Source organism: Phalangium opilio, unplaced genomic scaffold (assembly GCF_054372755.1).
Source record: "Phalangium opilio isolate 3A_F unplaced genomic scaffold, DU_Popi_V2 ptg000105l_1, whole genome shotgun sequence".
Taxonomy (NCBI): Eukaryota; Metazoa; Arthropoda; class Arachnida; order Opiliones; family Phalangiidae; genus Phalangium; species Phalangium opilio.
This window is the reverse complement of record NW_028324207.1, coordinates 3,613,036-3,636,577: the sequence shown is the minus strand read 5'-3', so window position 1 is coordinate 3,636,577 and position 23,542 is coordinate 3,613,036. Positions and strand designations below refer to the sequence as shown.

The following is a 23,542-nucleotide window of genomic DNA, read 5'->3' as shown; positions in this document are numbered from 1 at the left end:
ATCTAATGAAGTTGAAATTTACGTTAGTAAAGCTGAATTAAAAGTAAACACCAAATTTGGGATATTAATATCAAAAGATGTTCTTGGAATATTGAGATGAAACAGAGCTTTATAGCTACACAATTACTAAAAGAATCGTACAGCTGAAACATATTTAAAATATTTTCATTTAATATTCTGGAAAATGAAAATGTTTTCGTTTTGTAAGAGATCTTTTCATCATACTCGCTATATATTAACTTTGATATGCGTATAGTGTTTCGATTCAGATGCAATCTTCATTACTCGTTCTATACTCGGAGAGGTAAAAAAATCAAGAATTTTAATCATTTTAACTTTAAACCACTTAATGGTTTTGATACAATTTAATTCACTTAAAAACGCGTATTTTCATAGTAAATTATTTAAAACATCAGTTTTTAATTAATTAATTAATTAAGTCAAAAAGTAGTTTGGATGCTCAATGTAAACTATTTATAATTATATTGCTTAAATTATGAGCTTTTTTCATGCGGTTTTAATTCAATATTAGAATAGTAGATGGCGCTTTAAAAGTACCTGCCCCTGAAAAATTCGGTTTCTTGCAAGTTTTCAGATTTATGTTTTATTGACGAGCCTAACCTAAGGTGTTTTTTGAATAATTAAAGGTTAGCTAATAGTTTAGAAACACGTCTATGGCGGAACTATAATTAGCTTACGAACCAAATTTGGAGGGTTTCCTGGTTTCTCAAGACGGTTTTATAATTACAATTATTTTAAAAATGAGTGTTTGAATGTAAAGATAATTTTTGAAACCGCAACTGCAACGTCTATAAAATCCATTAGAGAAAGATAAAAAAGCAAGCAGCAAGTAATGTAATAGGTAATTATAAAATCTCTAACATATTGAAAGAAACAGGGCATTACTAAGAGTATAAGTATATTACAATTTTTGAACATTATTGGTTTAAAATAAACTGTTCAAACTAAGGTGATCAATATCACAGTTATTACGTCAGAAAGTTTAAGTAACTTATCTGACCATAATCTATATAAGCCCTGACTCACTGACTGACTGACTGATAAGCAAGGCCTAGGCGAAACCGCTTAACAAAGAAGGCTAAAGATTTACAGGAACGTTACACTTAAAGGGAGGGTGAAATAGAAAATAAAATTTTTTTTCTATTGTTCTACTATTTATAAGAACAATATGCATAGTGAAACATTCAAGAAATAACGCCTAATGATTTTTAAAATTAAAATTAGCTTTAAATTTCATGGATAAATTTAAATCAGTACCTTCTACAAATTGCGTAATTCCCTGCCTTTTTACTAACAGAATTCTCGTGTCACCCTCCGTGTCGAATGAAATTTATCGCTAGATTTGATAAAATTTGTGCGCGTTGTGACAATCGTGGTGCGAGACATGGAGTGTGCCTTGAGAATTTTGTTAATATTGATTGATCGGAGGTATTTATTAAAAATTATCCATGAAATTTCAAAATAATTGTCATTATAAAATCATTCGGTGTTATTTCTAGGATGTTTCACTTTTCAGATTGGTTTTATAATTAGCAGAGGTATCGATAAAAAATGACTAGATTTTCCATTTCACCCTCCCTTTAAATAGTAGGAACACACCAAGAAAGATTTGGTGCCATCTATCATGAAAGTGTGAAAACATTAGAAATAAAAGCCCTATCTACGACGTTCTTATATGAATAATTTTAACGATGACGTGACCCTCTACGTCCTTGACCCGTGAAACAAAAGTGTTTTAAGGGATTTTTTCTTTTCCTTTCTACGAAAGTTAACTCACAATACGTGCGGCATGAGAAACTGTATTCTTTATTGTACGTGCCTTTCATCATGCAGGTTTTAAAAATAAAACGGCATGGTATAGTAATTATATAACTATGCTTGTTCACGGTTTTTATTTTATTAAAGCCTTTATGTTTAATTATTCTGTTTACAAACTGTTTTGACACTTTTTAGCCATTTCGTAGTATACGATAGGCTCTTAGTTTGACCCGAGCCGTAGTAGTAATAGTAGTAGTAGTAGTAGTAGTAGTAGTAGTAGTACTAGTAGTAGTCGTGGCCGGAGTTTTCGCTTTCGTTATCGTCAGATTTTAGCTTAAAGCGAGGAACACACATGCGTAAAAGTTCGACATAAACGTAAACTGAAACGTAAACGTACAAAAACCTTCGACGTAAACGTACTAGAAAAGAGAGTTGAAATTGTCTCAACTTTTTCCGTCGTAAAACATTTTACGCTAAGCTCCAGCCAATCAGATGCTCGTATCCGTACGAGGTTTTGGGCAAAAATGGCAGGGAAAAAAAGCAGATCGTAGAAGAGCACTGATTTGGGGCAATTTTAGGGAAGGTTAGAAGCTTTCCATATCTTTTTGACAAGTTTATTTTTAATTTTAATGTGACGATTTTCGAACAAACTATTTGGCAAACCATTAGGACACGGTACAGTTTATTAGGTTCGTAGCATTGATTTCAACCCTAAGCCTCGGTCTCCTCTATGAGCATATAATCCTTTTTAACCGAAAGAGACTTATCATAGATGTCACTGTTTTCGAATTTCAACACCGCAAATTAAGTTTGTCGTTTGCGTTTACGTGTACAAGTGCGATTCAGATCCAGAAACGTAAACGTAAACGGAATAGAAAATAGTTTACGGTTACGAGTTTTTAGTTCGATTCCGTGAAATTTTTACGCATGTGTGTTCCTCGCTTAAAAGGAACTTTATATTACCACAACCCACCCATAGGGGTTACTGGGCTCGGTTAGAGATTTAATTTCAATTAAAATTTTTTCAGGTCAGACCCGGGAATTGAACCCGGGACGCTGGCGCAGTAGACAAATATTCTAACCACTAAACCATAGAGACTTGATAAAAACCTCGAGTTTTTTATTATTTATTTTTATCTCTAAAATGTCGGGGTGATGTGGGGTGGGGTACCTCTTAATCTGTGGGGTCGGATACTTTTGAATTTTTATCTGTGGGGTCGGATACTTATGAATTTGTATGTTTGGGGTTTTTATATTTATTTTCTTTTTATGTATGTGCTAATTAAATAGATAACGATTTTCCCCGTTTCCTACCGCGCTCATGTGTTTCGTTCTCGTTCGGTAGCTATCGTCATCTATGTTATGTTTGACTGGAACGTTTTGGCGGTTAATTCAAATGTGGGTTTAGATAGAGCTAACATAGTGCTAAATGAGCGTTATGCGTTTGATCATTTAGCATTACTAAAGGTAATTCGAGGGGATAATCACTAAAATGCGTAATCACTATAACTAAACTTTCTCTTTCAAAAGTTTCTGGGCATAAGTCCTTGTTAGAAATTTATAAGATGCGATAAGTGTGCATCGGCAAATTCGGCATAAGTCTATGTTGTAAGCTCATCGAGGGGATTATCACTAAAAACTATCTGTTCTTCGATTCGCCGGAATATTAGAATTAAACCATAAGTAAATTTATACGGTTATAATTTAATCACTGTTTAGACTTTAGAGTAGGGAATCGAGGGGCTATTCACTCTGATTTTATGCACGGTAAATCATTTAAGCATTGAAAAAGATAGCGCTATTCACTCATTAGGGTAAGGTATAGAGGGGTTATCCACTCGTTAGGGTAGGGTATAGAGGGGCTATTCACTCGTACGATATGGCTACTATTACGAGCCCTTGGGCCGTCTTGTTTAAAATAGTTATGTAGTTTTAAAGATATTCCGCTGATTCAACGCAAAACAAATTTTTTCAATCTTAGCTATTCATTACAGTCACTGTAAACTGCCTTCCCTGGTGGAAACTCATCACGAAGCAAAGTTATCTCTACATAGAAGAAACATATATAAAGAAGGAAAAGAGGTACACTTAATTGACTCATGCTCGAGGGGTCGGACATTCATGAAATCCCGTACGCTACCCGTGAAATTCAATTTGAGAAATCCGAAATCAAGGCTGATTTCAAAATGAATAAAAAACTCGAAATCAGTAAAGAAATCACAAAATAAGTAAAGAAATCACAAAGTCAGTAAAGCAATCACTAAATCAACAAAGAAATCACGAAATCAAAAGCGAAATCAGTGAAAAAATCACAAAATCAACAAAGAAATCACAAAATCAACAAAGAAACGACAAAATCAGTAAAGAAATCACAAAATCAGTAAAGAAATCACAAAATCAGTAAAGAAATCACAAAATCATTAAAGAAATCACGAAATCCATTAAAAAATTCACGAAATCACAAAATCCGACGAAATCACTGGAAAAATATCCCAAAATTCGTCGAAATCACGGGAAAAGAATCGCAAAATCCGACGAAATCTGTTGGATTTTATCAAATTTGGAAATCCGAAGAAATCTGTTGGATTTTATCAAATTTGGAAATCCGACGAAATCTGTTGGATTTTATCAAATTTGGAAATCCGACGAAATCAAATGAAATCCAACGAAATCCGACGAAATCAAACGAAGTCCGAGGAAATCAAACGAAATCCGAAGGAATCAAACTGGATTTCGAGATCCGGTACACTTTTTCAAAAGCGTCCTTCCCCTCGCTCATGCTTTACATATTCACCAAGGCCTAACTCTTATCTGGGGTTAGCGAGCGTATACCGAGATGAAGAAAGAGAGGCCCTTACTAGTATTTCCAAGCGGAGGAAGAGCGCGGGATCCCAGTTACCGCGTACTTCCGGGCAACGCCGCTTCGCACCAACGACGAGAAAAATACTTCGCAGTTTTTATAAACGCGCATCATTGCCTGAAGTTAAAAACGGAAGCTTTTTTTTTCAATATGGTGGGGGGAGGGTTCGAATGAAGACACGCGTCAGTAAAAAAATACAATATCTCGGCGTTCAGTGAAGCTCGGCCTGCATATTTTACTACTATCGTCGCGTAATCGTCCAAAAATCTTTCTACTCATTGAATATATAAAAATAAATCTGGTATCTTCAGTCAGCATTTGTTAATGTTAGTAACTGATGTCATTTAAGAATGATAGTTTGAGCCACAGCTGACCTTATTATAAATCAGTGTTTTCCAATGTTTTGCAGTTAGTGATACGTTTGACTCACACATTTGTCCAATTCAAATGTTTTTTGTCTTTCTTTTTGTTTTTGAATATAATATATAAAAATATTTTGTATCTTTTCAAATTTCATGTTTAGCAAAAAGTGTATAGATATAAAAGCAAAAAGTGAACTTCAGTAACAATTCTCTGCCTTTGGCTGTAGGCGACATGTAAACTGAGAAGCAAAGTACCCTCTGCTTAATCGCCTACAGGAACTAACCAATCGGGGAAGAGTTTCTTGACATCATAGGTTTATAGAAAGAAGTACATAATTCTAATGATCCAAACGAATTTTCTTGGTACTAGAGCTTGCATCTGCCTATTCACGGCTTGTTCCCTGTACCACGGTTTATGAATAATATTTACAACTTTTTGATTTCAAAACTAAAGTTAATCAGAAATTTTCATGACACAGTTTTAAATCGCACGACGCAGTAATGTGTTACGTCACAGTCTTTAAGAAGAAATGTGAATGCTAAAATTTTGATATTTCAAACTCGTTAGTTGCAGATAAACGGAGGAAGAATAATGAGATGAAATGGACGGCAGGGAGGTGGAAAAAAGTGGTGAAATACTGATAAACATTTGCCACGGGGACATGATGTAGCTTTAATTCCGAATCTCTTTAAAAGGAATATTAAAAAGTATGATCATTAAAATAACTTAAACACGGGCGGTTTTGCACTAATATATGTATAGGTTTTTTTTCTTAATCAATCGAAGTGTAACGGTGAAAATTTAAAATAGAAATATAAAATAATAATAATAAATATTCACAGTTTGGCTTGTTTAGGGAGTGCCTTATAATAGCAGTGCCTTAGAAATATCAGCTGCTGATTTGAGAAAAAAAACAGTGTTTTAATACAGTTTTTATCAAATTATCAAGCTAATTTTGAGTTATTTCCGTTGAAGCCAAGAGATGATGTCCCTAAAACAGTGAATCTCTTACCATTTCGAGGTGTAACTCATGTATTATCTGATTTATGTTATAGACCAAGACTGGATGCTATTATATACCAGTCCTAATGTTTGATTGTTTTCACGAAACATTCGTTATGCTTGGAAAATATCGGTTATGTTGATTGAATGTACCTTATTACATTCACTGTCGATGTGATGTGCATTTGTCCAATATTAATTTAAGTTATATATCGTTTGCTGGTTATTGCAAAGACACTTCAAAAAATATATCCGTCCAAACATCGACAAACTACATACAGCAGGACTTGTAATACTACACTAAGCTACCCAAGAGGTATTACCTTTTAACTGCCGCATTGTATGATCGCTGCGACCCCTTGCTGAAGTTAAAAATCCCATTCATAATACAGACTACAAGTTTTTAGTTATTTTACGAAATAAGCATTACTTTTTCTCGGGATTACACCAAAATAGTGATTGAAATCTATATTGACGCAGAAACATTTTATTTTAACCCAATCTGGTTTATTATAATTAAATTATTTCACTGCCTATTAGCAATTCAAGTTTTGCTCTAAAGGAGGGTGGAATCATATCTTGCGGGTAGGATCACTTTTCGATGCTACATATTGACGAAAATATGCACGATGATCCAGAGGCGTCAGAAATTTGTCTTCTCCGTCTTTTCTCCTTAGAGAAATAAATTTATAGGAAAGTGGTAGTAGTCGCTTTAAAATTTATAGTCTCCTTATAAAATTGACTGATTAGTAGGAAGAAAATACGTATAACATTTGGCATTCAAATCGCGGCGGAGTTTGAGTTTTAGGAGGCAGCAAGGAGAGCACAGAAATATGATGACGATGATGGAAAATATGTCAAAACTCTTCGGCCGGGAAAAGTTTCGAATTTAGAAATATTACTTTATATAAGGCCAAACGGAAGAGTATCTAGGACACGAGGAGGACGGTAATTGACAATATAATCAGAATTTTTCATCTATCGTGAGCTTATGGAAGGACCCAGGAGTATAAGAGCAGAGAGATGATGGTAAGGGTATCAATACTCTTTCCGCACTTTGAACTTCGAGAGCACCGCGCGCCATCTTTTCCCAAAGGATTTCTTCGATACTTTTCATTTTCCGGACGTGGTCGTGAATTGTTAAACCCGCTCGCCTTCAAAGAACCACCGTACGAATAAAAAACTATTGGTTGGCATATATGACGCGAAAAAAAAATGGATTTTATAATCACTCCGTCATTTAATTTTTATGAGTGCGATATTTAAATATGATTACACCATTAGGGACATTTATTTATTATTTCAATAAAAACAACGGAGCAATTTACTAGCTAGGAAATTATAGTACTAAAATCCCAAATTAGGGAAAATGACCACTTAATTATTGTTGTATCAAACGTGCTTTTTATTAATGGAGCATTTGAGTCACTTGTGATGTTTCCGAAAACGTGACCATTTAATTAAGTAACCACGTTAAGAGAAACTAAAGCAGTTAATTGCGTAAAACCTAAATTTCATTCAACTAATAAGATTTCTTAAATTTCAAAAAGGTACTCTTTCTTGTATCGCCATTTCTTCAGGTGTGTTTTGGGGTTTCTTTGATTGGACCTTAATGTCTATAGTGTTGAAAAAATTAAACAAACAATGTGCCTAAGCTGACGCTAAAAGCCTGAGACTTCGGAATTCACTTTTTCACCGATGCTTTTACCTAATTTTAGACAGGAAAATAGATCACTAATTGTCTACAAGTGCTACTGATTGAACTGACTGTGAGGTAGGAAACCACAGAACAACTATATTAAACCTAATTTTTTGCTGAACGAACATTTTTAGTAATCAAATACTATTTAAAAGTATTTCTCTTGTGTCGTCGCTTGTCCTTTAAATTCTTTAGGCTGTGTCCCAAGACCGAGGAGAAAACCCCATGTTACCGATATTACTGAGGCCGAAGAAGAAAAGCTTGGCGTAGACGCTTTAGAGAAGATGAGTCACATATTGCGACGAAGCCACTTTGACACTTTTTCGATGAGTTTTTTTTTGCCAAGGGGTGGGATAACGGTACTTAAATATTTTCGAGACCGTATGGTAGACTTCGATAGTTTTAAAAAGGCCAAACATAAGAAGAATAAAAGACGCTGCATCGCCCATGGCACTCGCCGAGGATTAAAGTACGTCGATGAGAAAAGAGCTCGCCGCACACTTTCATTTCACACTCTTCCATACAAAAGAAGCAATATACACAAAGACTTAAAGATGGATTCTCACCCCACCGTACCATATTGCTACCTTCCATTTCATTGATTCAAATTTCCCGAATGGGTCGTGAGTGCCCCCCCGTTTTTTGGGAGCTAAAGGGGGAAGAATTTAATCCCATCCCCCAAAACGTATTCGGTCTACTTGGTTTTTACAAAAAAAGCCGTCGAAGAAACTAGTTTTCATCGGCGTAAAAAATCTGGATAGTCCATATTGCAATTGCAGAGGCGCGTGATTCGCATTAAAGGATGGGACGCCACCCTCGGAGCCACCCCATCCTGCCAAGGAGTCAACCCGTTCCGCCTTTTTATCCGAGACACCAGAATTCGCGCAACCCCCGAAATGACAAGCATCTTCCGTTAACTTCTTTTATGCCATCACCCAAGCACCAAAAAGGAATGACGAACTACCCAGGAATTTCACGACATAAAAGCTAGAGGGGGCGGATAGGACACGCTTTTTTATTGCCCTTAAGACGGATAGCAATTTTTAGGGGTGGAGAAAATTTACGTCGAGACTTGAATGGAGAATAGTTGCGAATGCGAAAAAAAAAACCCACGAAAAATTGTAAGCCGATTGACAATGGCTTGGGGACGGCATAGCGTGTATATTAGCTGGAGAGAACATTTGATTTGTGAGGACATTTGCTCTTTTTTTCCTAATGTACATGATTCAATAAAAACGGATTAACGCGAGATTTTTTTCCCGATGTGTTAAAGCCATTAAAGATACGAGAGTAGTACCTTTTTAAAGAAAAGTTATAAATACGCGCAAAAGAATATCATCACTGTATCATTAGGACTATAAATTTATAACAATAAGTTACCTCGCTAAAGCTTAAAGAACTTCATGATTAAAAATCCTGAGTTCTGACGCAATCTCTGGCTGCGTTCAGTAACGCTCAACGAAGGCTCCGTTGAATGCGCATTCGCCAGTGAACGATTTTCGGACAATTTGACGTCAGGATTGTAAGCGAATAGGCATCGAAGTCATCGGCTATAAGAGCCGATTACTTCGTTGAGCAACGCAATTTATGACGTATCAGCAATGGCGGAAACTTATATCCCTGAAGGATTTCGAGAAGTTAATTAGACGGATAATTTCGGAACTATTTATAAAATCGGTGTAGTAGCGACTGAACGCGATAGAGTAATGTCAGGAAAGTATTTTATAAAATGTTTTCGACTATATCAATGAAGCTAACAAATTTATTGGGTTTTAAAGCTTAAGCCTTGGCTAAGTTACTGGTCAGAGTTTTCTCTTATTTCGGTTAGCAGGCCCTCGCATATCCATTTCCATGAACAGTAAGCAGACGATACAACGCAAAGTTTGGAAAAAACCGTTCAGTAGCCTAATACGTCACATGACGTCACGTTGATCAACGGAGCTCAACGCGTTTCGTCTGCGTTGAGCGTTACTGAACGCACCCTTTGCCACAATTCCTTACGCCCACGAAACGTCTCAGCTCTAACGTAGATATGTTAGAGGCTGACAAGACGTGTATTCTATCGACCACAATTTGTAAACTCGTATTATCGCATCACGAATACTTACCGGGGCCATCAGTTATGTACTTATGGTACCTTCAAAATATATTTCTTTAAGAATGACTAATAAAAGAATATTTTAAGAATTCCAGGTAAATTTCGAAGGCTTTGAAGCTCCTAAATCCACTCGAGGGAAATTTTTCCGTTTCTCGGAAAAAGTTCATGCATTGGATTCCCCCATCAACCTTCAAATCCCTCAAGATATATAACACTCACTTCAATTCTAAAAAAAAAAACAATATTGAAATTTTTCATAATTTCCAATCATTCTAGTGTCGAACCCCTTGTGTGATAAGCGTAGTAATATAAAGATACATATGTCTAGCATTTCGTAGAAATTGTTTCCCAATACAATTAATTTTGATACGTAATTACCATATACTTATTTGAAACATATTAATTATCTGCGGTAACGCTTATACAATATAGTTTTACCTTTATCCACGAGATAATGTCTTTGCAAATACGTTCCTCGCGATAATTTATGGTCTTAGATTTGAATATATTAAATACATATTTTATATCTAAAATCAATATGAAATGTCTAAATTTCATTATAAATTATTTCTATAATTGCATGATGTCTTTAATAAATATCGATTTAATATTAGGTTCGAGAAAAATATGTTATACTTTGAATGTTTAATTATAGGTGGCATTTATAATCTTGTTAATATACAGTGCGTATAAAATCAGGGATAGATTTAATTTTATAAGTAGGAATGGAGAATGGTTAGTATTTAATCCCAGTATAGAGCCCCTCCCTCCAACTCGTAACGAAGAGTTTAAATTATCTTAAGCTATGTTCACATTTTCACGGGAGTCGGTTGACAACTCGTTTGCCCAACTAGCTTTGAAACTATTTCTATTGCTTGTTCGAAGCTATTTCAACAGACTCGGTTCACACCTTAAGACGTTTCTGTTAGTGCTGTCTCCTTATCTTTTCGTTGGTGCTGTCTGCTAATGCCGGTGAGAATACCATTAATACTAGTCTCATCCCATGTGAAATACCCCTGAAAACTAGAAACTAGCTTCCAAAGCCGCTTCAAGTTGGTTAGCGAAGCAACTCCAAGAAACCGCGTTTGTAATTAGCTTCTCGAGTATCAGTTTTGTTCACACTCAACTTTGGAAGCGTTTTGAATCGCTTCGAACCGGTTTGCCATGCAAGTGTGAACATGGCTTAATTGGCTCACTTAAACTACGTTTTGACGACGTTGCTGACGGGGGCGGCAAAAAATACGTAATTCCATATTACCTCTGTCGCTATGACCCGCCTCTTCTTTCATTCCCCTCCGTCCCTTGGAAGGGGGTCCGGGACTTTGACGCGCGGCCAGATTACTCTGTTCTCCATTCCTACTTCTCAAATTAAATCTATCCCTGATAAAATATAATATGGGTTTTAAATTTAATTACATAGAGTAATGAAATGAATTTAAACGATATTTCGAGTCAACAAAAGTGAAGACTAAAATAAAGTGTTTATTATTTAATTATTACATTTTTTAATTACTTGTACCGTATAATTAAATTTGAAGCTCCGGCAATATGCGTGTCTGGAAGAAACAGACATCTTCTCTTCTCGCCTAGAGAGTTCTCCAAGCATTGCTCGGAGAATTATTGACGTACATAAGCAACGATAAAATCAAATCAAAGCAGGAATCAATTTAATTATTAACAATTCGAATATAGCAATGCAAATCTAGCAACACGCCGCTCCAATAAAGCAGTCAGTTTACCAAATCAAAGGTCCGTATAATTTTAACAACTTAATTATAATTGAAATAGCGGCCACCGTACGTGTATATACACTTTGAAGTAGCCTGTTTCTTGATTTGTATTTCGTAACCCTAACCAACCAAGCTTTGAACTCGAGTTGGAAGTGGGAATCATATTTCAGGTCTGAGATGTAACGTGAGAAGATCTCAGAGGGATGCAAAAATCTCGGGGTCTTCATTTGAATAGTAATTACGTTTAAGGGCGATAGTTTGCCTACAATTGATAGACGGCCGGTAATATTCGCTGTACAAAGATGGCCCCGGCCGTATTTCCGACGATAACCCTTGGTTATTACCGAGGGCGAAACGCTCGAACCTTCGTTGGTAAGACGATCCCTAGAATGGTTATGGAAATTAGAGAGCCGCCTAAATCCCTCTTCACCACTCGACTCGTCCGCGAAGCCTTCAGCCTTATAGATCGAGGCCTTATTCCTAACCTCTCTTCTCTCAAGCTGGCTCGAAGCTACTAAGAGCTAGAAGGGGACCTTCGCAGAGAAATAACTGGGATCAAGGGACTGATGGCGAAAACGCGTTGTTAGAGCCTCTCCACGTAATAGGGTTTATCTATACAGCCGTTTTATAATTACACAATTATAAGGTGACTTAAGTTCTTAAGCAGATACTAAAATAAATACTGCTAAAAATTGACCTACGTCATTAACCCACGTTAAATTTTACCTTTCTTACCAGACGCTGAACTTGCCATTTTCTCGTTTTTCTGTTTTGATTGCATTCCATTTACGCTTCGAAAGTTATAGAAATCCGACTTCAAAAATTAAGCCCAATGCCTCAGCTACACAGCGTTGCACAGGTGTTTGAAGAAAGTGAAAACCAGGAGAGTTAAGACTAAAAACTTTCTAATGATATAAAGTGATGGTTTAAATAGGAGCTAATCACGAGGGATCCGTCACTCTGCGTAATCGGTTTACACAGTGTGTCTTTGATTGTACTAACAGGATAGCACGTGATCATTGAAAGCCTAACCCTTCACTGTGCGATTACGCGTGATCTGCAATAGGTGTAAAAGAAATCTGAGAGTGATTAGCCCCTCGTTTAGTCATAAACTAAAATGTTACTAGTCGGGACGAGGACTCAAATTATAATATTGAACCCAACGTTTTCTAAAACCTTCTCTAGCGCAGTTTGGTTAAATTAGTTACTGAATTGCGACTCTGCATAAACAACAAACAAATAATATTCTAAGATTTATATAAGATGTATTATTTGACATTGAATAAAACACCCCAGTTTTCGGGGTCCTTAATATTGTAGAGTTGATGTAAGCATCGATTGTAATTCAATGAAAGTGAAAGTTGTTGCCTTCGTATTTAAATTTCTAAAACACCTCGTACTTCACAATCTGCTCGTCTATCAACTGAGCAAATTAACACGCAGGAAATTATCAAGCGTAACACCTTTTTATAAAAAGCCACGCAACCCTCGTGATAAGAATTATTATCGGGAGAAAGTTTATCGTCACGGTCTTACACTTTCATAAAGTTTCCGTAATATATTTGAAAATAGAGAAATTGCCTGGTAGAAGAATTCTAAATAAAATTCAATTTTCTCATCGTAGGGAAAAACTTTTTTTCTTGCATCGTAAACGAACCGAATTCTTTTCTGCGCTCACATTGTTGATATAAAAGGCGAGTAACTTTCCAAATATCCAAATAACGCGAAAAAGGCAAAACCGTATGATAAAATTAAGTTAGTGACTCTGAAGTCTACTTAGAGAAAGTAGATATAACGCCGCGACGGGTTTCCAAAAAGAAAAGGGCTCAACGTGAGTACGTAAAAGAAGAAGAAGAAGAAGAAGCGGAAAAAGCTAGGCTTATCTCTGAAAGAAAATTTGGAAACAACACGGCCACCCATAATCTGAACGAATATCTTTTCACGGCGAAATGAATTCGTAGCTAGCTAGCTAGCTAGCTCTATATCGGGGCAATGCGTGGAGCTCGCAGCCAAGGCACGATCGATAAAAGCGAGTGTTTCTTTTTGGCCAAGCCGGCAAATTCCTTCAGAGGAGTTAAAAAGAAGAACGGGCCGAATGGGAGAAAGGATACGGGCTTAAAAAACTCAAATGTAGATGGACGACAAAAAAAAAATAAAGACCCAGGGAAAAATTCAAAACTATACAACGACGAGGAGAAAACTGCGGGCAAAGAAAAAATAATACCCCGAGGGACCACTATAAGTTCGAGAACTGTCGTCGTAGATATAAGAGATAAAATACACACTGTACCACCGGGTTTTTTTCGTCCCTAGACAAAGCCGTTGGTTGCCATGCCTAGGAAGTTAAAATAAAAATCCAGTGTCAAATATTTTGACCTTTACTCGTGTGTAAGTACACTCTACCGACTATATTTAGTTGACTTTCTTTTGGGAGGAGGTGTAGGAGGAGTCAGTGTAATATATTAGTATTAGCAGAGACACGGTAAGAAAACAAAAGTTTCTGTTGTGTTTTAAAATTATTCTATTTTTTCGACTAGTTTGAGACTTTAAATTATTCATGGGATTCATTTAAGCCCTTCTCGTGTCAGTCTGCTTTCGGAATTTTTCGACGACGTAATTTAACACGGCGTAAACTGTCATTTCTTTTAACGTACTCATTTATAAGCGTTGTCTATTTTGTCCTAGTTTAACGAGACAACGTTCGATCGAAGGATTAATGTATATATGTGTAAATACAAATCCTGACAAACTGACGAATTGATCAACGTTCAGCGCAAACCACAAATGTAAAGAAATAAAATTTCCCTAAGACGTTAAATTTAAGTGCATATACTATATAATGGAATGTATCTCTAATCCGGAAGAACTTTTACCAGACATTAAGTAAATTGGATCACTAACTATACCTAAGTAAGTCCTAATTGACTGATTTAAAATAAACGCCCAGTCCAAGCCTCTTTACCCATTAAGCAAAAACATCACCTTTTAAGCAGTAGATGCGCGCTAATAAAGATTTTTCCATTCCGTAGACACATAACATCATAATCTTAACGTTTCAACCGATAATGGTTTGCTATATTCTACGTATAAACTAAATCGCCATCATTTAAAATGCAAACCCGAAATGGAACAAAAAATTTCTGATGGACAGCGCTGGGTTTTTTCTGCTAGTACCTGGGTAAATTCTTGAACAACGCCAATGCCAAACCACTTAACAAAGGGAACCGAAATTATGAAGTACCTGATTCTATACAATTGAATATGTCTAAATTTTCCGTAGCCACCTTAGAAAATGGTTGCCAGAAATTTGAAAAACCTACTAGGAACAACATTTTTCTCTGAGATTTAGTATGTTGGGTCAATATATCCTATGGACGGGCCTGCAAATTTTCATTATGGAGGCCAGAAAACCTTCTGACGAAACAACGTCTACATTTTAAGTAAATTCATACCTCTACACAAGGTATATTTGTTATGGTTTAAATACGTGGCTACCTTGAATATTGTAACCAACATAGTTACCAAAACATCTCATCCGTGAATTTGAACAATTTTAAAAGATAAATCCGGGAACTTTGGCTACTAGTTTATTGATAAAGCACTTAAGCCGAAAAAAAAACAAAAGTGGACTAGACAATCTTAATATCGTAAAATGTGTTTGCACATTACGTGAGTACTAGCCGAGGTTAATTTATAGTACCTCGTTTGTTTCTTTATTTAGTCTAATATTACGTTTTCGTGCCAGGAATAAAATGAAGGGAGCTAAGCCTTACTTCGATATATATGGAAATGACCCTGGTGTATATCGTCTAGTGGACTTGCGCGTATATTTTTACCTTGCCTCTAGGACTCCAACATTCCAATCTAGGTTAGCGAAAATACTGTAGGTGCTTTTCGGTATGTACGCTTCCCTTCCCGAATATTACAATTTTACTATTCTCGTGATGATCTCGCAAAGAAAATATAATCAACTTACAAAAATACCTTAGTTTTTTGTATAATGAAAAATGGAATTGTGGTGCTGAAAAAAAGGTGTGATAATTAATTTCTTTAAATAATTCACAGCGAAGAGAAACCAATTCAATGAAGTTTTAAGTAAATTTTAAATATATTTCAGAAAGTGGTTAGTTTGTTTGGATGCTTGATCTTTATGCACAGCTTAGAGGTAGGATCCAAGAACGAAGGATGTAAAGTAATTTGCACGGAATGCATGGGCCATGTAATATAAGCAAGCACCAAGAACCACAGTAACGACAAGGATGATGGGGTATGCCAAATTTGAGATTAATCGGCGCGGTAACTGTGGATCGGCTTAGGTTGCATTAGCAATTGGTTAAGATAGGCTACAGACGAACCAATTACAGTTGAGTCCGACTATCTCAGCCATTTTTGGCACCCCACCCAACATGAGCCGTTCCACAGTTGGCACGCCGATTAATCTCAGATTTGGCATCCTTCCCCATCATCCTTGGTAAAGCTAAGCCTTGGCTGTAAGTTGTAAACAAATCTCTCTCCGATTTTGGTTATCTCAGTAGCGCTGATTGCGCATGTGCGGAACTGCAGGAACGAGCAAGTGCTAGGTACCGCGGTTTTGAAAGGGAGGCTGACGGAGATTTTGGTCTCTCCACGAACCTTCTTATAATGGGCCAGAATCTTAATGGCGGACTCCATGCTAACCTTTGCTTGACAAAGTGTCCCAAAATAATTAAAAAAAAAAGCTAGCAGACGACAAGGTCTTGGAATCAGCCGGTACAATGTAAACAAAAAATGGCCTATTGGTTTCATTTCAGTTTAATGTTAATTTTTCTGCGTCTATTTAAAAGTAGAGTTTAATAAAGTAATTAAAAGTGGGAAAGATAAAGGTTGTTAGAGTGATTCAAGGAAATTAAAATGTAAAAACACACGTTTCGAAACCTTCCAAAAAACGTCACGTTTGTTTATCTTGTACCGCGGTGCGCGTGCTCTGCGAAAATTCGTGGGCAATTGCGCACAGACGTTGTAAGCAGAAAAAAGCTTCCAGTTCCTGGTCCATCTATATTGATGGTTTATGGTCATTCCAAGCTTTCTTCTGTCAGTGTTCACTGTGCGCAGTAACAATTAGTTTCCGAATTTGACCAAACTGCATGGTTTATGACAATGTTGAGTTCCTCAATGTCGTGACTGAGGTGAAGCCTAGACATCAAGCCTGTTAAGATCGTCCTATTCTATATCCCTAACATTTTAGCTTCATTATTAACAATATTTTTGTTATTTTTGAAAGTTGTTAAAACAGTGATTCTAAAAATAAAATACTGCAGATATTTTTCTTCTGTGGGCTCAAACATTATTTAGCGTTTAAAGTCGACTCTACATAGAGAGGAATCTTCGCAATTTGCAGTTAAGTAGTACTTTATATGGTAATTGAGTTTGAATAAATTAAAAAAAAGTGCTACAAACACGTGTTTAAATTTTAATGTGTTTCTTCAATTAAAGGTTTTGAAATTTTTGTTATAGAAAATTGCAATAGAACAGCCGAGATAGAATATCCAGGGAGAAAAACTCTTTGATTTATCCATTTCGTGCCCTCCTAATGGTTGGAGTTGAGTTAAGAATGGAGGTTAGGAAAAGTCAATTTTGGGAAAAACTCTATTAGAGTAATATATTTGGTAGTGGTAGGGGGGGGCCGATTTTTATACTTTCTCTCGTTGCTCGGCGTTCTATTATTTTTATATCGACATCGGAATTCTAAACTGGATAGCTTCGAATTACCAGACAAACTTTTATCGTTATCGGCCTCTAGGAGAAGAGGGCGTGGACGGAAGAAGGATTTTACGAAGAAAAGAAGCAAAAAAGAATATAGGAAGGGGGTCAATAGGTTTTTCGGATTCCCGCTGCCCAGGCAAAGTTCCAGCCGGGCAATTTAAACTGCTGAAATTGCGGAACGTCGACGATTCCCCATTATCTAGGTCCATCAATATTGCAAGCTTGCCAATATTGCGCCCTCAAAATAATGCCCTCTTTCACCCCCTTCATCCTTCCTTATATGGTCCTTTATATCAAAGGGACAGAGAAAAGTTTCAAACTCGAGCGATGAAATAAATTTTAAGCCTTTTAAAACTGCCGGGTTTAAGCGGGCGATCACCCAGTCTTCATTTATAATCTAAGGCGTTAACGGTCCCCGAAGACAATTCCCTTATCACGCATATGGTGATAAGCTTGGCGTACTTTCCTCTCGCTCTGGCTTTACTTCAAAACCAAATCAACAAGGATCTTTATTTTCGTATTATCCCTATGGTTCCAATGCCTTAAATATGAAACATTTACGGTGCAGTAAAGATTAGCAGGGTTTACCGGGTAGATTAATACAGTTCGTTACGCTTGCTTTTTTAAAAAGTTATGTATTGTTGAACACATGAAATCATGCATCGAGATCAAAAGTGTATAAAAATGTTATATATGTTTGAGTAGATGATATATGGCTTGAAATTGTTGTCAATATTATAAGTAGTTCAGGCTAAATCATATCATATCTATCGGAACTTTAGGCATTGTATACGATTTCCAACTACTCTAAGAGGCAAATTTATTTGATGGCCCCTTACTGCAATCATAACTTCGCACGGCGACCTTCGCGCCAAAAATATCATGAAACTTTTTCGACTTAAAAATCGTCCAAATAACATAACGCATAATCTCTTACAGACCTTTCAGTAACAGCCTGTAAAAGCTGGTTTATGAATTATTTACAGAACTATTCATAGCAACATTAAAATATGCGGCTGATCGAATTCATTACCGAAAAACTCCATGAGTAGTAAACGTTACGGTATGTTAACTTAATTATTACAAACGAATATAACGTGACTTAAAAAAAGACCATTATAGTCTTGGACATCTTGTTGCAATGTTGCTTCGTCTCTAAGTCATGTGACCTAGATATATTACAGGGTAGATTTCCGTTACGGAAAAATATTTAGAGGCAGTCGCTTTGATCAGTCTAAGCCTTGGCTACTAAATGTTTGTAAGGCGCCAAAGAAGCGAGAAAGATAATATTTATAAATTATTTAAAATACTAAATTGAACACTTATTTACTTTCATTATGTTACTTAAATTTTAAAATGAATGTGAATAAACTCACCTAGTCAATGATTATTCTTAACGGTAATAAGAAATTTTACAGTTCAAGTATCGTCCACTCGAGCAGCCAGCGTGATCGAGTGGGCTAGGCTTTAAGACAATTGTCGCGTTTCTTTCGCTCTAGCGAGATGATGTAGAAAATGACGTCATTTACTCTATAATCTCCTCCTTTTTTATAAAACCAACTATTGATGGAGCAAGATTCCCAATTTCATTTCTCCGTTAAACATTTTATTTCAGTCAATCAGAAAATTACAATGTCGATGACCTATAGATTCTATATTTTCTAATTTGCAGAAAAAAAAAGAACCCTATACTGCTTAAGAAAGGAAATATCGACAACCAAAGTTAATCCAGACTTCATAGGACTTCGTGACCGAAACCATTATATACGTTTCATCTAAAGAAGGCACTAGATATTTAACGAAATTGGGAAGAGGTGAGAGACTTGGTTTTCCTCAGATACCAAAAATCGATCATATTATTAGTGCCAGATCTATTCGTTGACTTAAGCGGTTGACATTCTAAAGAAAGAAACCGTTTACCAAGTCAGGAAATTTTTATTTATATTGATTAAGAATGTATCCGTTGGTAAACTTATAAATTTTAAAATAACTAGAGATATAACTGATAGAAAAAACCATGCATCAAAAGAGATGCCAAAATTATATTCAAATAATATATAAATATAAGGTTATTTATGAGGAAAAGGAAACGTATTATCAAAATACGGATATCTTTCGTTCGATATACGGTGGTTTTTCCCTCTCTAGTCAATGTCGATAGGCCTTAGGCCATCTTAACTGTAAAAGGGGGAAGCGAAGTTAAAATTTGTCTTCCCCTCTTTTTGAAAAAGTTCGGTTTTCTGTATCCGGTTTTCCCCTTTTTCTCCTCAATCCATCTGGTCCTTATTCCCAAAAGCCTGAAAGTCCGTGATAACCATAGAGGGAAAATATCCTTGGAGAGAGAAATCGGAAAAAGACTTTAACCCCTCGAAAAGGCAGCCCGAGAAGAGAGCCAAAACTAAGATGATCATACTAAACATACTCCGATATGCAGAAAGCCATACTAACCTAAAAAATCCATTCAACGGGTAGACGAACTTATACCGAGTCAATTTTTAAATATTAGATTTACCTGCTCTTGAGAACGCTAGCTATTTGCTTTATTACATTATTTAGAGACTGATGGCACCAAGATCGTTCGTAAAATGCGCGTAATATTCACCGCTGATTTAACACTGGTGATAAACATCTGCACAGATTTAGCAAAGGACCTGATCTCTTTTTTAGGACATATCAGTTGCGAACGGATCTCGAGAAGAGCCCACAGTAAATGGAAAACGGAAATCCAACAACGGACTAGATCTACAAATGGAGTGAAAATAAAAATTCAGAGCTCTCCAGAGTAGTAGTTGGAATTCGCTATAGAGCGGTAAAGTTATAAGTGTATGCGTGTGATCCAAAAGCTGTCTGTAAAACTAGACGTCGTTGCATCAAGAAACGTCAATGAATTAGGCCTTTGCTTTCAATATTACTGAACAGGAAAACTGTGGGAATATCGAATAACTCTTAACTCTACTTTCACCCACAAATTAACATTTATGAAACACGGCATTGGTCATCGAATTTACCCTTCTCCTTTGTAGCAGACGAACCGAAATATTCTTAAATTTTGTTGCGAGGAGGATATTTTCGACCCAGCCATCAAATGGAAAATCCAAATGCGTAGCTTTGACTAGCAGCACTGTATTACGAACCGGGCTAGGCCTGGGAGCATCGCGTAGTAGAAAGAGCTGGCACATCTCTTATCTGAAAGGAGAGGATTTGGCTTTGGGCCGATGACCCAAATACGATTCGATATATTATATTCGCGTAGCTCCTCCCGAATGGGCTATATTTATATCACTCTGGGGACGTGATTGAATTTTCTTTTATTTCTCGTATTAGGTTTCCCGCCAAATAACTTATGAATCACCGCCGGGTATAGCGCCGGGACTTTATATTAGACCCAAACAGTGGCCGGGCCAAGAAACGTATGCTTTCCAATCATAAGTTAATCATGCCTCTAAGTAGAGATATGGCTGCTACTCCTATTGCAATAGTGTTTGTCTGGCTCCCTTTAATGAAAACTTATACTCTCTGCGAATCATTTATCACCTCAACTTCAATACAAAATTGTACTGCCTAGCCTAGAGTTTCTTTCATCCCTTTTAGAATGTTTCAGGACTGAAACCGCCTCTATCTCACGAGATAGAGAGGGATTATGGGGTTGCTTAAGCAAAATTCGTTCCCCCCAATGCCTGCCTATACGAAACGTAAAAATCTCCTTTATTCCATTGGATGATTTTCTTTCATGTGGCCCAATTAGTTATCAGCTCGACCGCTTGGTGGCTGCACCGCGACAGATTTTTCAAAATTTTCTCTCTTCGGATCTTAGCGCTTTACGAGTTCTGACGTCACAGTAGCCTGCGGAAGATGCCCAGTTGTAGCCCATAATTGTGTACTTAGAGGCATGAGAAACTTATGTTTCCAATATATATAGAAGAATCCCTTTCTCTCCTTTCTATATCTATAATCATCTACCCCATCTCCCCGCACACGTCAAAAGACTAACTATAGGATCTCGGCTTTCTACTCGGATGCTTTCGCTCATACGTTATACCTAATACATTATTATTACAGGTTCGGACCTCTAAAACGCATCTGGTTCCGTATACGAGCGAGCGGGAATTTATTGGCTCTTGGTGTACTACAAATGGCGCGAAAGTTTTCGCGCTTAAAAATGTCTTAGGGGATTTTTCAAGCACGCACCCACCATCCGGAAAACAAACATGTCCAAAATCGCGATTCAGTTTCTCGAAGTTGGCGCCGCAAAAATTTATCTCCTTTTCTCTTATTTACGGAAAATTGATTCAAGTCTGTATTTACTCGGGAGCGACGGATATTTCCCTGGCTATTATTTATAGCGTCGTATTTAAGGGTATTCTCCTTAAAATTTATAGATTTGCTTTGAACAAAAGGAAAGCATAATATTGCCATAACCATTATTCAAAGTAACGAGGAGCGGTTCGGAATTAAGGAAGCCTTGGTGGAAACGCGGTAAGCGGCATTCCCTTCGTTGTTGTTTTCTTAGCGCTTTAACCCTTCTCGTACCGATCAATACCTATAATGCTATTCCACAATATTTGTTGGAAATACCCCAATCTGCATATCACTCGTGAATCAAATGTTTATCTTTGTTTACGAAATACTTGAAATTATTTCCCTAATCATCCACAAAGATTTCCTTAGGATAACAATTCTTTTAATGTTCTTAATGCGAAGACGGCGTCACACATTCGTTAATCAGCCAATAACGAGTTCTGAGTAGAATTGTTCCGGGCCTAAACACAAGCACACACCAGTTTATTGCTCACCCTTCATATCTTAAAATCTCATTCAGTTCTGCCCACCAAAGACGAGCACCTTACTTCCATAAGGCCAAGATTCGTTACTAGGAAAATATTTCATAATCTTTGGTTCAAAATATGTTTTTTTAACGTTAACTTATAGTTTATCAGCTTTTATATTAAAAATAGGACCAGAAAATCAGGGTTTTTTGGGTGATGACGTAGAGTTTGACGCAAAACCTTTCATTTCACACCTTCGCCTCAAAATCAGCGTTGCCACGGTTGCTGCTATTTTAGATAAGGGATTAATGTAGATCGTGTTTCAGGCCAAGGGACACATCCAGCAAGCTCCGCTTGTATTATTTACTAGGAAAAAAGGAACCCATTATATCTCGTAGGTACTTCATTATTTTCCTTTTTTCCGGTAATTCCTAAACACATCTAAATATTAGTAAAATTGGTTTACACGAAACTAAAGGTAGTTATTTCATAAAGAATATAATTTACATTTCTGGTCACCATTTTTCAATACGGTTGCAGAAGCGTGAATCGGAAAAAAAAATACTATTTATGAGTGACGTCCCTGCAAAATATAAGCTTCCAAGGTTAAGCGATTCTGGCTAGGTGCTCATTATCAGTCAGTCAAAACTTGTACTTATATATCTAAAGTAGAAAGCTGCTAACATTTGAAAAGTTTAAGAAACGTCTGATAGCATTGTAGAATTCAGCTGTTAGTTTACTGTGTTGGCTCACAGCCCTAGAAAAGGCTGTAAATTATTTCATATTTCAAGGCTGGTTGCTTCTTTAATTAGGATATAGACCCTTTCTCTAATTACTCATAGAGATAGCAATGCGAAGGGGTCTCTTCTGGGTGGCTACAAGGCAACGACAGATGGAGCCAGAGTTCACTAAACGTGAAAGATTAGCCAACTCGCACTGCCTCCAGCGGTGCTTCTTGACGCACCCCTACGCCCTGCAAAGTTCTCTTCACCCATGCCAATAATTAAATGGTCTATAAGGAGACGTTGGCTGGTCCGCGAAGTAAATGTTAAGGAGCAATGTCGAAAGGGAAAAACTTTGGAATGCGGCGTACCCTTGCCGTTAGCGTTTTGTATTCTTTGGGAGAAAACAGAGGGAAGGAATCAATATGTTTAAACACGTTTCTGTCCATTTAACCTTCTGTTTTTCCATCTGATAGCACTCGAGTTTTCTACTTTCGTTTCTTTTCCCCATTTCTTTGGTCTTCTCTTTTTAGTATCTTTCCTTAGCGAGAAGCGCATTAACTCTGTCAACACGGGCAACCAAGAACGATTCTACTAATCGATCAGCAACGTAAACACCGTATAAACACGATAAAAGTTGACATAAACTACCATCAGGATTTTCTACGCTACAATAGACACCCCCGTACTTGAGATATTCACGTACTCGCTTCAGAATGGAACCAAGGCCTCTGAATTCTCTCTGCCATGAGAGAGAGAGAGAGAGAGAGAGAGAGAGAGA

The 23,542-nt window shown here is 36.8% G+C and overlaps 1 protein-coding gene and 1 long non-coding RNA gene across 3 annotated transcripts in view; one reads left to right on the top strand and one right to left on the bottom strand.

Annotated features, from left to right (window-relative positions):
- Positions 1-23,542, bottom strand: part of LOC149625333 (zwei Ig domain protein zig-8-like) — a 198,727-nt gene that overhangs the window by 68,911 nt on the left and 106,274 nt on the right. The window lies entirely within an intron of this gene.
- On the top strand, positions 14,732-15,734 carry LOC149625334 (uncharacterized). 2 transcript variants are annotated; one of them, XR_016374491.1, is made up of 5 exons: positions 14,732-14,994; positions 15,092-15,200; positions 15,277-15,428; positions 15,521-15,563; positions 15,649-15,734. It is a non-coding gene; the product is annotated as an uncharacterized LOC149625334 (long non-coding RNA). The 2 variants fall into 2 exon arrangements; XR_016374490.1 differs by having other exon boundaries at positions 15,277-15,563; positions 15,649-15,719.